The sequence below is a fragment of the Anopheles gambiae genome, chromosome 3 (assembly GCF_943734735.2).
Source record: "Anopheles gambiae chromosome 3, idAnoGambNW_F1_1, whole genome shotgun sequence".
Classification (NCBI taxonomy): domain Eukaryota; kingdom Metazoa; phylum Arthropoda; class Insecta; order Diptera; family Culicidae; genus Anopheles; species Anopheles gambiae.
In genome coordinates, this window is record NC_064602.1 from 86,669,386 (window position 1) to 86,682,598 (window position 13,213).

The following is a 13,213-nucleotide window of genomic DNA, read 5'->3' on the forward strand; positions in this document are numbered from 1 at the left end:
TAATGATTTGCTAAACAATTGAATTCAATTCCTCCCCGTCGGACGGGTGGGGGAGGCGGTTGGGCTGTGGGTGGGTGGTAGCAAGCACTCTGAAGTGGCCTGTCATAAACAGTCCATGGGGCCCTGTTCGAGTGAATAAAACTGCCTTCAATTGCCACCCAGCGCGCAGCTAGTTAAGAGTGCCCGCAGGCCGGGCCGGTGTGTGTGTGTGCCGTTGTTTGTCGATCGTAAAAATTAATGTCCAGCTCTGAATGTGTCGTTGCCTTTGTGGCCGATCGTAACCTGCTTTACTCTTCACAGACACGCCACATTGTTGTTGTTTTGGGTGGGAGGGTTTCGGTTTTATTTTCGGCACCTCCGGCACACCGTCTTCGATTGGAAAAAGAACAACTTCCAGATGGGCTGCAGCAAAAAGGGGAAATGAAAAACAATCCTTTAGGGAAGGGAACGGATCACGGAGGAAAATAAAGGCCTTTTCCACTCTTAACCAATCCAGAACGGAGGCAGCGTTTCTGGGATGTAGGGAGTAGGGGCGAGTTTTGAGTTGTGAGCATTTGATTGTGAATCGATGGCCGGAAGGTCGGCTGACTTGGAAGGAAATCAATTAATCACACACGCCTCTCAGGAAAGCGTCCATAAATTTAATGGTGTGCATACATTTTGGAGTGTAATGGAATAATCATAATATTGGAAAGGGAAAATGTTATGTCGTTTTATTACAAATATTGATCGGGTGGCTTGATCGGCACAAATGGTTTGCATAGTTTTTATCTTATCCTGTTAGCGTTTCATTTCCGATAGGTTTCTAACAAACCTAACTCAAGAACTGATTCGATTTGGGTTTACCATTAGTTTTGGGAATTCTTATTGGATCTTAATTTTTTTTTTCGAATTTTCCATACTGACCCACAATGACTAAATCAACCTGATGGATATCTTACATGGTGATAACAGCTATTGGAGAGGACGAATTATTTTCTGGACAAACCTTGAGTCAATTGAGCATCGAAATTGAAATACGAAAAACAAGGAATTTACACCATTTAAAAATGTAAATAGTTGTTTTAATATTTTTATTACTAAACTTACGACATGATTGTTGAAAGGTTAAATTTTTAACTGTTTCAACAAAACCGGTACGTACGCTATGAAGGACGCTAGCTCAAGACTTGTTGAGAATCATCATCGTTTCATTGCGAGCAACAATGTGCAAAGGCTGTGTAAAGTTTTGCATGTTCTACAATAGGTTTCGAACCTCACAATTGACTGAATGTTTTAATGGACAATCTGAATTTAAGCAACAACTTGTGAAAATATGTTCACATTTTCATAATTTTGTTATAAATTTAAATCATTTCAAAACGCAATCCAACAAATATTGTGAACGCTTTTTTACTGTAATTGGAGTTGATTAAGCTTTTGAGAAAAAAGAATGCATTCAATAACTCGAACGATGTTCTCGTTCTTTTTTTTTCTAGGTAAAATGTCAAGCCACTAAATTCAAGTTTACAAGGATTTCTAGGGGTTCTCATAGTTGTTGGACACTTCCTTGACTCTTTCTTATTGGAAGTGAACTGCATATGTTGGGAATTGGACTCTATGGCACCCTTCTTGGAAAGGCTCCTTGGAAATGCACATTAGATTTGTCCAACAAGGGTGCTTTAGAGTCCAATTCTCATTACATTACAGTGTCCCACAGCTCTGATAACTCCTGTAAAACACTGTATGCATCCACATGATAGATTAATTTCCAAATTCTACTTTCAGCCGTTATGACTTGCGAGGTCGTGGCGTCCTATATATTCTTTTGAGACTTATTAAGTATCACGCAGCCGGATAACGCAATCCTTCCTGCGGAGGACAGTCCATACAAGGCTTGAGCTCAAGACGGGCCAATGGTGTTCAGTTATCGGAGTTAACAACTGTATCATGTGGCTGTTCCCAACTAATGATAGCCATTAGTGACCAAAAAAAAAAAAAGCTACGAAAATCGAAAATGGACTCACAACATATAACCACAAAAGGGTATGCTTTTAAAAATTGTTGTAAATATTCTGCTGTGTTTCATTTGTTTCACTGAAATGCATGAAAATTCTCCTGCAAATTCGCTATTAACTGGGACCAACCAATACTTATAACTTAGCAAACCGTCCCAAATTGCTGCCCCCGTAAAGTGGCACATTTTATCCCGCCAAGAATAATGATCCGCGCCCGTGTAACCCGAGCGTGTGCGCTAATTTTACAATTGTAATATCGCGCATTCCTTACATTCTCCGCCAGCCGTACCCCCAACACGGGACAGACAGAACATTTACTAATTGCACAATGCAAAATTTACACAAGCACCCTTCGCTTCCCCCCGCAACGAGCAGTGAATCAATCAAGCTGAGCGCGCTAGATCTCGAGCGCGGGGTCCGCTTCGTTCCAGCTGTACCAACACGAAATAGCTGGCAAGAAGCTTCACCGGCACAGTTGAATTAATGAATGGCGATCGTGCATGCACAAGATGCAGCTTTTGCACCTCCATCAGCTGGGGGGGGGCTGCCCGTGTACCAAGTGTGTTTGTCTATTACATACGGTTTTGCAAACGAAGTGCCATGGAAGCGCACGAATGTGATGTAAGTTGGTGCGCGCCTTTCCCAAAGGCCAGCTTTTCCCAAGAGCGATCGGAAATATTTCACTGTTGAAACATCGTTAAATACCGCTGCTAGAATGCTTCCCTACACATGAGGCAGCAAATAGTGTGCAATCATAAGGAAGAGAAGGAATAGTTGAAGGAAAAAAAGCAATCCACACAAAAAGTATGATGCCAAATCGAAAACCACAAGAAAGGTAGGAACCGATGCATCATCACCATCATCGTGCGCTGGGCTGGAAACGCGGGAAATCGGAAAACTTTATCAAAACTCTCTAGGGATCCTCCCCTTACCGCTGGGTGGAATAGGGCACGAGATAAGGAAAACAAAACCATTGCCCTTTCCACCGAGCGGGGTCTCGATGCACGGCAGATGCCTGTGGTAATCAGTGGAGGAAAATCGAAGGCAGTGTGCAGTGTTACATGTGATGTGCATCCTTTGTGGGCTGCATTCCTGGAGCGTGTAAAACAGGAACAATAAATTCCTGATCGTTAACTTCGCGCTTCGTGTTTCGGGTTTGCTCGTTCGGTTGAAGCGCTCGTGGCAAGACGGGTGGTGCCGCGAATGAACAAAACTCCCGAACATTTGATGTGGGACCTTTGTGAGAGGGGGGAAATCAACTACACACATGGTAAACGGTCCATTGATTGAAGCAGAATGGGGAAATTTTGTGGTAGTGAAAGTATGTTTTTTGAAAAGAATTTTTAATTTAATTTATGTACGCTGAGAAATGTGTTTTTGAATATTTCCTGCACATTTCGAGAGTAAACGTTATTATTTAAAAACATAAATTTTTGTTTTGTTTTGTACTTTTACCTGTAATGAACGTCAGGCTCTGTTTTCTGAAAAATATATCTTTTTTTCAAAAAAAAAAAAAATACAATTCGTTTACTCTTAATCATAATATAATAAACACATAAACGTTAGGTAACGTGGCATAATATAAAGATGAATTCCGTTTTTATCTAATAACAAATGAATTTCTCTTGTGAATATTCAATTTCTTTATCCTTTTTTATACATAATTTCTTTATTTTGATTTGAATGTTTCGATGAAAAATAAAATTAATATAAAATAAATTTGATAAAAATCTAAACTTAAACTGAGAAAAATATTCAATTTCTGAAAGAAATTATTTGGCAACGGAGGATCTGATTAGGCGTAGGAAATAGCAATTAGATGTTATCAATTTTGTAGAAAACACAAAAAATAAAATAAATGTAAACTATAATGGAAAAAGAGAAGTAGAAAAACTATGAAAGAAGAGCATAACTATTAAAAACAATAAGTGCAATGAAATTTGTACTTTATGCAACAAACATAAAACAATTGTCTTGTTTTTTTAAGCCGAACTTAGATTTATTTGCGAAATTCCTCCTTTTTTATCGAAATTTTTCACATATGAATTAATCAATAGTGGAAAATCGATTTTTCTATTTTTTCCATTTTTTGCTACCCGTTTGCCTTATTTATTAAAAATGTTTAGCCAACTAACCAAAATCGATGCAATTTAACTTTGTTTTCTTATCTTTAGTCTGTTTTGTCAGGTTTGTAACGTTTGTCTCGGAACTGCAAGCTTGACTCTACACGAATGCTGAATGCCAAAAACCACGAACAGTAATCACATCAAAAAAGCATATTCAAAGGAATGAAAACTCCTTCACTGAACATCTCTGTTCATTTGTGGTCCATGAAAGAACCGCAACTGATGATGAAGTTTCGATGCATTTGCTTGCGTACCGACTCACACCTTCCCCGCGGAAGAGGAAATTCATATTTTCACACTTGCATTTATTTCCACCGCTGAAACACCGTTTACCGTTCCGTCATATCGTGTAATGCAGGTAAGTTGTGCGCAATCGAACAAGAAGAAATCAACCAAGTTGGCGAAGAAACTGTTTCTTACCATTCGGTGCACGACGCAAAGATAAGACGATAGGGAAATGATCTGCCACAGAGTGGGTGCGAACAGAGGATGCGATGGAAGCGACTAGCCTGAAGATGGATCCTACATTGGGGTGGTAAATTTGCACAATATTACAACATGTTTTGCACTCCCTGTCCGGGGGATTCTCCTCTCGTTTTCTTCCTGTGCATCATTACACCCGGTTTGAAGCGCCGGTGCTTTTCCGATCTCCGGGAGATTGACTGAGTACGGTCCTGAGCTTGTCGGTGGGACAAGCGGCGGTCGTCGTGCTCGTAGCATCACGGGTAAGGATTACCGGTGCCGGTAGCGGTGCAAGCGGATCGTACTCGATGAAAATGCCCGTGCATAACGAGCAAGCTAACACCGTAAGACGTGGACCACTTGAAGCTGACGTGGGCTGCACAGAGCAGCATCGGCCAAGAGTTACTTGGTGCTGTTGGTTGGTGGGACTGTCTGGCGTTACACACGGTACATGCCAATTGTTGCCTTTTCATCCCTTCTAAGGGGAGTGGAAGGAGGTGGGAAGTTGAGATGTGCCTGTCAGCCCTGGCGTAGGGTTTTGAAGGATCACCCAGGACTAATTTGCGATGCATTGTTTGGGACGGGGCTCGCTTTTCCTACGCGATACCTTTTACCGTTGTGTAAAAACTCGCCAAGAAAGTCTAGGAATCAGTGGATTGAACGATTATTTTAAATTAGGTATAAGACCAGGTTGAAAACCAATTGTTATTTTTATTTAAAGTATTATATACTTATATTAATACAAATATTCGCACAGTGATTTAATAAAAAAATTTGTCAAATTAAATAAGGTTAATTAAATTAAATATGATACGATACTACACAACAGATTTGTTTGAATGGAGCACAAGCGCCATCTATTGGACTGTAGCAACAGTTTGCAATTTAGATCAGTTTCAAGTTTTTAAGGCCGGGCTACATTGACCGTACTCGCAAGCGTAATTTCGATTTTCACTAGCGCATCTGGCGGCGGCTGACCGAAGCATTTTGATAAACAATGTGGAGCCGCTCCAGAAAATATGTTATTTTTCTATGTTTTTTACTTTAACTGGACTGGAAAAGCTTTGTAATTGATAGACAAACATATTGTGCAAGTATTTCAGCCGTTTTCGCATAAAAAAACGGTGTAAAAACTAATTAATTTTGAGATCCAACACGACCATTCCCCCGACGACCAAAAAAAGCTTCCACCAGCCGCCGCCAGATGCGCTAGTGAAAATCGAAATTACACTTGCGAGTACGATCAATGTAGCCCGGCCTTTAAATATTTTGAAGAATCATGGACTGGTTTTGTTTCATTTTAATTTATTTTTCATCAATAAAATATAAAACTTATTATGCGAAAAATTTATGTATAACAACTTTACTTTGTTGTACATACTTTATCGTATCGTATTATGACTTGCACTACATCCTGTACATCTTTACTTATACAGGGTTTCCCACGATTTATTGGTCAGTTCCCATGATTTTTTGGTGCTTTCCCACGATTTTTTGGTCGTATCCCATAGATTTTTGGTTCGTTCCCATACTTTATTGATAATTTCCGATTGGATATCGATACAATTGGACCAACAAATTCTGGGAAACGACCAAAAAATCGTGGGAACGCACCAAAAACATATGGGAACCCACCAAAAATTAATGGGAACCGACCAAAAAATCGTGAAAACCCTGTAATAATTCCCAATAATAGAATTGTTCAATTATTTTGCAACTGCAATTTTCAATTGGTGTAATTTTGAACTGACATTCAAAAGACAATTTCTAATTTATCTTTTACTCAATCCTCAAAGCTAAGATCAACTGTTATTTGCGTGCTATGTTTTCAAAATGTTTTGACACAGATTTGTCAGGAAGATTGAAGTGCGCTTGGGACAGCAAAAGGGAAAGAAATAATTTTCATTTTTTTTTCCGAAAACATTCCTCTTAGTATTAAACAAATTATTAAAAAAAAAAACAAGATAGCAAAATCAAACCCACATTGTTCTCAGTAGCATTTGCGATTTGCAGTAGCGCCATCTGTAGACATGTAGCTGATTTACACGTTTTAGAGCAGTTTCGATATGAGGATCACTTTTCTTTTTCGTCGATTTTGATTATATTTTAAATGTACCCGTATTGCTAATTTTCTTACCTTTTTTAATGTTAGTACAATAATTTGAGTAGTACAATATACAAACTTACTTTAACTATCAAAAGAAAACAATCCACAGCTTTTTTAACACATATATTAGGTGGATATGAACGCATTTTCCACCACGAAAGCCTCAGCCACCTACGTATAGAAGTGGCCCGCTGCAGTGAAAGTTTCCCCTTGGGTGAAAGTTGCTACTTCCAGCGGCGGTCGTTGGCCGCGATACATGCACAAACACACGGGCACACACCGTCCCCGAAAGGACGCAAGCGAACAAGTACGAAAAACGCATAAGAAGCGCCTTTCTTTTCCTTTCAGGCAAACGGAAACGAAGCTCAGTCGAAAGGAAAAACCAGAACCGGACGAAGCACCGACCGGTGCAGATTTGCCTTTCAAGCGGAACAGGAGCTACCCACCACCATCGCTTACGCCCACTTCCACACGTTTGACCAGACAATCGTTTAGGGCGGAAAGAGTTTTCCCTGCCTACCTCTCTCTCTCTGTTTGTGTCGGTGTGATGACGTCGGTGCAAATCCTTACCTTTCGGTTTCCGTTCCCCCCACTTCCGTCAGTGTTGCAAAGCAAGAGTATGTTGAAGATTTTGCTCAAGAACCATTTGTGCCTTCCTGCTCGCCTTCGCTGTCGTTCTTCGTCGTTCGAAAGTTACCGTCGATGAAAGGGAGCAGTAATCTTTGTGCTGTGAGCTGTACACCAAAGAAACTGGCAAATGTGAGTTTTCTAGTGCAAAAAAAAACATAAAGGAAAAGGACTGATAGAGAGATAGAGAGAAGAAGGAACGGGCCCACCGGTACCTACAGGAAATGGAATGCCGTACCGGATGGTCTTAAGTAGACTTGTGCCTTTGCTGGCGGGTGTAAGGTCCCTTGGCAACTAGGCACTAGGTGCCAGTTGCAAGTACACGTGCGCACCTGACGCCTTCCTTTCGCTCTCTCTCGCTCTTTCTCTCTAGGGATTTTTTGTTCAAATATTCATAGGTGAACTTTTAATCCTCCTGCCTTTCTGTCTGTCTGTCGGTGGTGGTTGCACGGTTCTACACTAACAGAACAAGAAAACTTATGCCACCTTCTCCAACTCCTCCTAGAAACTTTTTACCCCTTCCCTTCTTCGAACGACACGACAACAAAAGGCACGAACCAAGAGTGATCTAATGGTTCGTCATTTGATTTCTGCTGTTCGTTGGTTGGCTGTTTCGTTCACTCTTCCTTCTCCTTAGCCGTAATCGGTCGGAAATGTTGTGCATTTTAAATCGCTCTGGACTTCAGGCACACTTGTTGAAGGATGATGATGATGATGATCCCACCCCGTACGAGCGAATGGATACGAGAACGAGGTGCAACGTACGGTGGGCGGATTATAAATAGCTTGCAAGGGATGGAACGATACTAGATGTCTTCCGATTACGTGGTCTGAGTAAGGATGTAAGGATGTGCTGCTTCAATTCTTAAATTGGTTGCTTATTTGTATTTCAAATCTTCAGTGATGATTTTTACTAGTTCGTAGGTGATGCTGTGTTTGAATGTTGTGCCAACGGAATAGAAGCTCACCATTTGGTGTCTTGCCTTAGAGCTCGAGCGTTACCACGACTTAACATTAAAACACAGCTCGTTGTGTATTCAGCAACTTCAGATCCCTGGACAATGGAAATTAAATGATCATATCATCGTAATGTCGGATTTTTCTAACCACATCAGGAATATTTCAGCGCATTCTGCGTAGTTTAAAGTTATTCTCAGAAGTTGATTGTGTCTTCTCAACTGATTGGGGAAGAGTAACCAGTAATAGCATAATTTTGTCTTAAAATAATTAACGAAAAGTTATTAAACTATTTTCTATATGATAATCCCTTCTTGTTGCTATCATTCAACTTAACCACGGTTGTAGAAAATTTCATTTCATTTCATTGATACATTTTGTCTACCTACTGGTTTAACAAAAATATAAGTGGCTTATAACTAGCGTAAACTATGGTAGAAAGTGAAGTTTGGATAAAAATACAGAGGAGAGAAAAGGAGATTGCGAAAGGAACCTAAAGAGGGAGTAGAAGGAGAATACTGACTGATACTGAGAATATAACTGGCGTCGGACCTCAGCCTAGGCCTAAATGACGTCGAAGAAATGCCGTGATCAAATAAGTAAAAGGAATCGTTGAAGCGTCGAATCTGTTGTTTGTCCATAGGATAAAGATAGCTCTTGAAATAATCATACATATGAAATTAATGTATGGATGTGCTGGTAGAGCTTTAGGGCATCCGTACCGTTTGAACTAGCTGCATAAAACCGTTTTAGAAAGAATAATACTTAATTTATTCCATTTTCTCAAACAAATCACATCGCAAATGATAATAATTTCTTTAACATTTTCAAAAGTTTTTCTCATCATCAGGACTAACCAAATTTTATAACTCTATCAAAAAAATTGTCGATTTTCAGGACATAAAGAGTCTAGCACTGCACAAGTGAACATGTGAAGTGAACGCGTTAAATATATATAATAAGAAAATATCAACATCTCGGAACGAACTCTTTGAGATGCTTTCTGTTTAGAATATAGTATCAGCAGGTGTATCATTCTTTCACAGCTTGTCCTAGGTATCATATGGACACAAGAGACTGTTACCTATTATTTCTGGTCATATCTAAGTCAGTCATCGTGATACTGTGAGTGGACCAACTTTAATATCTGGGACAAAGGATCAAACAGTCAAAAGATTGTTGATTATTATCCATGTCGTTTTTTTTTTAAATCGGTGCCATTTAAGCATCAAATCGACACCTCTTAAGCGTAGGAATCTGGAAGGTATCGGCTGGTTACATGAATATTGCGAGTTTGATGCTTTAAAAAAAATTGTTAAAAAAGGAGTAAGAATTGGTTCTACTTCTATGCCACAACAACTGTGTGGTAGATCAAAGCCTGCCTGTACCACTTGTGGGGTTGGCTTTCAGCGACTTATTGATTTACCTATAGCAGGATAGTCAGTCAATATTTGGCACGATACTTGAGGCTTGAACCCATGACAGGCATCTTGTTAAGTCGTATGAGTTGACGACTGTACCACAAGACCGGCCAGAATTGATAAGAATTGGTTACCAGAGTTAAATAACTGATTTTTAATTTGGATAAAGTTACTTTTGGTCGCAATGTTTTACAGCAGATCTTTGAAATCTGAATGATACAACGTGATGTGAAAATGGATAAACGAGATTCTGTATAAAATTTCAATAAGAAAAAAGTGTAATAAATTGATATACGTCCTACATCACAATAAATTAACGTTTGATTGCTTTAAAATCAAACTCAAACAGACATTTCATTACAATTCTTGTCTCAGTGTCTCTGCATGTATCTCCAAAGACCATTACCATCATCATCGCCAACAGGTTCAATCAAACAGCATTGTAATACTGCAACGCTAAAATGTTGCATGCGCTCAATCGTGTGCTCAATCGTGCGCACAAATCGAATCCGCTACAACGTCCGGTGAGGCGTGACTATAGTCGACTACCTAATTACAGAACTCATTACCGAGCATAATTTAACCGCACCACTCACGAATACGTTGGACCGCAAGCGACCCACACCGACCGACCGTGCAACAAATTAATTCGACAGGATTGGGTGATGTTACCGGCGAGACCTAGCGAAGGAAGGAAACACCCGGAGGCGGTACGGAATCGTAATCGATCAAACTGACCGTAAGCTATCCCTGGGGAGCAATCTTGCCACTTCGATGTGGCACGATATGGAGATGAAGATGGTGAGGAAAGTGATCAGGCAACTCCAACGGAGGAAGGAAACGGAACACGTGGAAATGGGTTTTGGCCGCTCAGATATACACACGTACTTCAAGGTGGTGTGGATGATGATGTCAATATGTTTTGTCAGTTTGTTTTGTGTCTGGTCGGTGGTAGGCAATAGTTTCAAGAGGCTTTTAGCCTATACGATACGGGCGCCTATGGAGAAACCTTAAAACAAAGCCGTCTGCAATCGTACCAGACACGGCACAACCGACACCGGAAACAATGGATGCAACCTCGCAACCACTCCAACCAACTCGTGGCCACCCATTCAGGGCGGGTCAACTTTGGGACAGGCCAGTTGGGAATGGTAAAGGGTGACAGTTAAATTGCTTCGTAGCTGAATCTGATTGAGTGGACAACGGCAACTCGATAGGCCACTCTACATCGGATGCGCCCTCGGTGCGCTGGTCAAGTGCAGTTGGGCAGGGTAAACATGATTTGTCTTGCCTTTATTCCGTGACTGCAGCTGATGTTTACACATCGATTACAAAGATAGTTGAAGATGTTTTATTTTCTACGCATGCTGTTACCCCAATATTTATGTGTCAATTGTTGTAAATATTTGTCTCAATAAAATTAAACTATGGTCTTAACTTTAAGATTCACTGAAATATACATTTGCTTGTAGTTTGTTTTGCAGTAAAATACAGGCGATTGGGGTGTGTTCATATTCAACGATGTTGAGTTAAATGTTATTTGTAATTTTCTTCATGGATTACAATTGCGATTGGAATACATGCTTTTTTGGCTGATATCAGGACAATTTCAAAAATTAATCACTCTTTGTAGATTTTCGACTTACAGTGCATTGTATAGGGTTTTCAAGTCATTTTTCCATTTCAACAACATTTCTCAATGCTGGCGAGATGTTTTTCAAACAGCTGTCAAATATTTCATTTGCATAACAACAATATTTTAGTTCTTCCACATGATTTTCATCACGGCTGAAGCTAGATTGAGTTTGACAGTTTTTTTCGTGATGTGCTGAAAATCATGTTTAATAACTGAAATTTTATTCTGATGCTGATACAATGTGTGACAGCTGTTGAAAAAATAAAAAAATAAAAATTGGGAAAACCATGTAAAAGTACCACAACTTACTTCAAATTGACAAAGAAAATAATAACAGCAATATAAAAAAGCAATAAATAAAGTAAACCAGCATCTACTTTTTCTAGAATCGTCAACAATATTAAACTTATATCACGCACTGTGACAAAACACTCGCACTATGGGTTTGTGGATGGTACATGGCGGACAAAAATATTGTTGAAAGATTATTCTACGAACGAAATCCAACATTGATAATATTAATATTGTCTTTTTCATTTTATATCTGAATATTTTGACAAAGATATATTATTGCTTATCCTACAAACTTATCAAACAATCGTTATCTATAGAAATCTGGTCGTTACTATTTGATTGAGTAGTGATTGAGCTTGAGATAAAAAAAGAATATTTGTTGAGTTGATTGAATTCTTTAAAAGCAATTAAAAATAGAAATAAACAAAAGAAGTAGTTTGAAGGAGACAATTTCAATGCATTTATTGATATTAAATTATAATACTTAATATAAACACAAGTATTCGGATACCAATGAAACATGTTTCGTTTAACCCAGCTCAGACCCACACCGATCCCCAATAAAACGCTTTCATTTCAACTAACTAAATAATTTTTATTGTAGTTTTGATCTAAGTATAGGCGCCCAGTAGTAAAAAGTTTCCTTTGTGTGTAGTTATTTTTCCTTTCATGGGTTGTTTTTGTGTTTTGTTTCCTCTTGCCTTCTCTTCACCCAATAGTTTAGTGATTTTTACTTTGCTATTTTGCCTTTAAATCATTTTGTTTGTAAATTTCCCGTATTATTTTAGCTTTACTTTCCGTTTTTTGTGTACTTTTGTGTGTAGGTGTGGTTTGTTTTACCCTTCCTCTCGTATGCTGTGATTAGTTCAACTACTACGTGTTTTTGTTTTTTTTTTAGTATTCTTTTAACCGTTCATTCTTTCCTTCCTTCCCTCCACTTTCAAACTTTTAGCGCGTACCATTGCTAACATTGCTCTCACTAACATGCCTTATTACTTGCTGTCAAACATCCTACACATTATTATACTGTTCCTTCTCTTACTCACACTTTCATTCCCAAAGCGAACAGCAAACTGATTTTTTGTTACGGAAAAAACGTTTAACATCGTTTATTTTGCTTACAGAGTGTGTGTGTTTTCTTACAGCTAAAACGTCACCATCAATTTCAACTACTGACAAAAACCTCCAGCCAAGGCTTTCGTGCGTTCCTTCCTTTTTCCCATGTCTAGCTGACCTGATTTCCTAATATATGTGTGTGTGGTTTTTAAATGGTAAAATTTGCCGCTTTTTTACTACGCAAAACATGTAGCGATACAATTTCCGTCCCTGCTCACTTCCATTTTCCTACTAATTGCTCTATTCGAGTTTCTTTCCCATTAGTTAGATTTGATCCATCAACACGCTCACACTACTCTTCATAAAACTGTACGATTTCTAAATAAGTGAACGGAATTCGGTACAAAAAAAAGGAAAAATGTTCCTTTTATAATTTGATTTTGAAGAAAAAACGACCAAGTATCAACATAATACACCTACGTAACTATATTGTCACTTATCTATACCTTTATTGCCTGCTCAGGATAATA